The 4,203-nt window shown below is 41.0% G+C and overlaps 1 non-coding gene across 1 annotated transcript; it reads right to left on the bottom strand.

Annotated features, from left to right (window-relative positions):
* Positions 1-827: 827 nt before the first annotated feature.
* Positions 828-931, bottom strand: LOC112768595 (small nucleolar RNA R71). Its single transcript, XR_003186003.1, has one exon. It is a non-coding gene; the product is annotated as a small nucleolar RNA R71 (small nucleolar RNA).
* Positions 932-4,203: the final 3,272 nt, after the last annotated feature.

Raw genomic sequence — 4,203 nt, 5'->3', positions numbered from 1 at the left:
AATTCTCCAATTGGAAGTTAACTAGATTGAGCATTTTTTTTGTTTTGATTAATTCAGTACAAGTTACTTGTTGAATTTTAATTTCTGCACCCGGTTACATGCTTTCTTTCTTTATGCCTTTAAATTCAAGCAACTAACTCACTGACTCACTAACTGTTTGAATTAATTCCTCAATTGCTCTAACCATACTCTTCCATTAACCAAGAGTATTTCACTTGTTTGTGCCTGTGCTGTGTTCTTGTATGACAGGTAGGAGAGGAGAGACATCAACTCCTCCATATACCGAACCAGAGAGGACCCTTCATAGACTGAGAAGGGAAGCAAGAGGGAAGAGAGTAGTGGGAGAAGAGGAATCTGAAGGAGAATCTGAGGACAATTTTGAGGAAGCTCTAGATCTCAACATGGATAGAGAAGTTCACAACCATGAGAGAGCTGATGGAAACAATGCCATTCCTGAGAGGAGGGTTCTTAGTTCATACATAAACCCAACCTCTGGAAATTGTGGTAGCAGCATCCAGAAACCACCCATTCAAGCCAACAATTTTGAGCTCAAACCACAACTAATATCACTTGTGGAGAATCATTGTTCTTTTGGAGGAGGTGCTAATGAAGACCCAAACCAACATCTCACAAAATTCCTGAGAATTTGTGACACTGTGAAGTCCAATGGAGTCCAGGAAGATGCCTATAAACTGCTTTTGTTCCCATTTTCACTTAGGGACAAAGCAGCTAAGTGGCTGGAATCATTCCCAAGGGGGAGTCTAACAACATGGGATGAGGTGGAAAGCAAGTTTCTGGCACGTTTCTACCCCCCACAAAAGGTCAATAGGCTTCGATCTGAGGTTCAGACCTTTAGACAACAAGATGGTGAAACTCTCTACGAGGCATGGGAGAGATTCAAGGACTTGACAAGGAAATGCCCACCAGACATGTTCCATGATTGGGTGCAATTGCATATCTTCTATGATGGACTCTCTTATGAATCAAGGAAGGCTGTAGACCATTCATCAGGAGGTTCATTGAACAGGAAAAAGACTGTGGAAGAGGCCATTGAAGTGATTGAGACAGTGGCTGAGAATGAGTACTACTATGCATCAGAAAGGCACAACACTAAGGGAGTCATGGAGCTGAACCATGTTGATACAATTCTAGCCCAAAACAAGGTGTTTGCCAAGCAACTAGCAGAGCTTACCAGGCAATTAGAAACAAAGCAAGTGGCTGCAATACACACACAAGATCAAGAGGAAGTAAGCATTGAAGGAAGTGATTGGGATGAGGCCAATTATGTGGGAAACCAACAAAGGCAATCATATGATCCACATTCCAACACTTACAACCCAGGCTGGAAAAACCACCCAAACTTTGGGTGGGGAAACCAACAAACCCAACCACAAAACCACAAACCTTACAACCACAACCAACATAACAATCCCACATACCAAAACTCCAACCAAAGATCATACCAAGCCACACAAAACACTTACCCTCAACCACCATATCATGGCCAAAATAATCAACCTACCCAACCTAATCCGAACCAACAATTTCAAGATCAATTAAACCGGATTGAAGGAATGATGGCAACCATGAGTCAAGACATAATTGAATTGAAAAGCTTCAGGGATGATGTGAGAACTACCTTAAGAAACCATGGTGAAAAACTCAAGAGGATGGAATCTCAAGTAGGAGAGCTATCTCGACAGGCCCCAAATCAACTGCAGTGTTCCCTAGTGACACAGAAAAGAATCCTAAAGGGGAACAAAAGAGAGTAAGATGGGAAGAATGCAAGGCCATCACCATATTGAAGGAAGTCTCAGAAGAAGAAGGAATCAGGCCTCAGAACAGGAGCCAGAAATCTTGAAGGAAGGTGTGGAGGAAGCTAAGCAGGAAAGTGAAACTGAGCAAGCCAAGGAACTGCAAAAGGGCACAATGGAAACATACCAACCAAAAGCACCATTTCCTCAGAGGTTAGGAGGAGGTGAAAAAAGGAAAACATATTCAAGGTTTTTGGAGACATTTAACTCTCTCCATATCAATATCCCCTTTCTTGAGATTCTCCATCAAATGCCTACACACATCAAGTATTTAAAGGAATTGTTGAGCAAGAAAAGAGTTTTGAAGGGAGGACAAACGGTAATAATGAACAAAGAATGCAGTGCTCTCATCAAGAAGGACACACTCTCTAAGAAAACGGACCCAGGAAGTTTTCATATCCCTTGCATCATAGGGGAAACAAAAATTGACAGAGGATTCTGTGATCTAGGAGCGAGCATAAATGTGATGCCTCTAACTCTTATGAAGAGGCTACAACTGAATGAAGTGAGATCCACTGATGTAATCATACAACTGGCTGACAAAACTCAGAAGCAAGCTGAAGGGGTAGTTGAAAATGTGCTGGTGAAAGTGGGGATTATTACTTCCCCACAGACTTTGTCATTGTGGACATGGAGGAAAGCTACTTACACCCTATCATTCTGGGCAGACCATTTCTAGCCACTACTAGAGCGCTCATAGATGTAGAACAAGGAGAGCTAATTCTGAGAATACATGATGAACAGCTCATTTTCAAAGTTTTCAAACCTGCATCTGAGCCTGAACCAGAACCTGAAAAGCCTAAGGATGATAGTAGCCATCTGTGTTTGGAGGAAAGTAATCCAGCAGCTGAAACTCTAAAACAGTCCTTGGAAGGCAAACAAGAGTTGCAAGAGTTAGAGCCACAAGAATCAGTGGAAACAGATCAGAAGGATCCTCCTGACATAAGGGTCAATGAAGAAATCCTCAAGAGAAAGGGAAGAGTGATAGGGAGATTGCCAAGAGGATGGAGAAACAAGAAAATTCCCACTGAAGGTTTTTCTCCGGGAGATAACGTGATATCAAGTCATTATCTGCCAATCCCACCTGGCCTCAAACCATTCCTTCCCAGCTCCCTCAAGTGTTCACAATCAGGAAAGTTCTTTCTATGGAACATTTAGAGGTCATGAATGAATCAAGTGGGGACGTTTTCATAGTGAGAGGAGAAGACGTCAAGCACTACAATCCACCCTAACAAGGGACAACCGTCAAGCTAGTGACGTTAAAGAAGCGCTTCATGGGAGGCAACCCATGTTTTTAGTATCCTTAATCTTTAGTGCTTTGCTTTACATCTAATAAAGCATGGTTTCTTATGCATGAACTTGAATCCTCAGGACAACTATTGATTAAGTGCACTAAACCTTGCATGTAAATTACAATTGGTCTCTAAGTTTGGTGTGCCTGATGGCACTCCCAAATCTTACTCAAATTGAATTCCATCTTTCATTCAAGGTGCACAACCAAACATTAAGTTTGGTGTTCTTTTTGAACACAGTTTATGAAAAGCAAGAAGTTCCTCTGGATTTCAAAATTCATGACAAGTATACCATTCACATGTTTTAATACTTTGGTTTCAATTACTTAGGGTAGTACTTTGTTTAGAATCAAAGAGCCAAGGTGACTATGATTTATTAGAATTATGCACACTCATTAAGGACAACCAATATGGATTTCATGTCATCAGGAGACTTGACCAAACACTAAGTTTGGTGTCCAAATAATAAGTGTGCATACATGTAGAAGTCACGGCTATAAGCTCATAAAGACAAGCATTGATTTACATGTGCAAATACTATTCATAATTCACATGGACCGAAAAATGATAGCAAATTTGTTTGTTTGTGCAGGTACAAAAGAAAAGACAAAAATGGAGGAAAAAGACAAGGGAAGGTACGTGCTTGGTCAAAAAGAAAGTTCAAAGTCTTTGAAGCTAACACATGGGAAAAGGAAGTTCTGCAAGAAAAGATGTACATGTACAACCTAATGGACCAGAATACTTCCAAGAAAATGAAAAGCCAATTGTCCTTATCCATAATTCATATATTTACCATCAAGCCACCCTTCACAAACCACCCTAGCCGTCATTTTTCACTTATGGGCACTATAAAGAACCACTTGGGGAACGAGCCCACACCACAATTCTCCTTCATACACTTTTCCTTCATCATAGCATAACTATCTCTTGCGAAAACAACTCACCACACTTCCAACAACACTTCTTGCTTCACCTTGTCAACTTTAGTTGTCACTTACCAAAACTAAAGAACCAATGGCAGCTTCATCTAGCCACAAAAGAAGAAAAGACAAGCAGCCAATGGAGGAAAACAGGGATTCGATGCATGGAGATACAGA

The sequence above is a fragment of the Arachis hypogaea genome, chromosome 17 (genome assembly GCF_003086295.3).
Source record: "Arachis hypogaea cultivar Tifrunner chromosome 17, arahy.Tifrunner.gnm2.J5K5, whole genome shotgun sequence".
NCBI lineage: Eukaryota > Viridiplantae > Streptophyta > Magnoliopsida > Fabales > Fabaceae > Arachis > Arachis hypogaea.
This window is presented reverse-complemented; position numbering and strand designations above follow the sequence as displayed.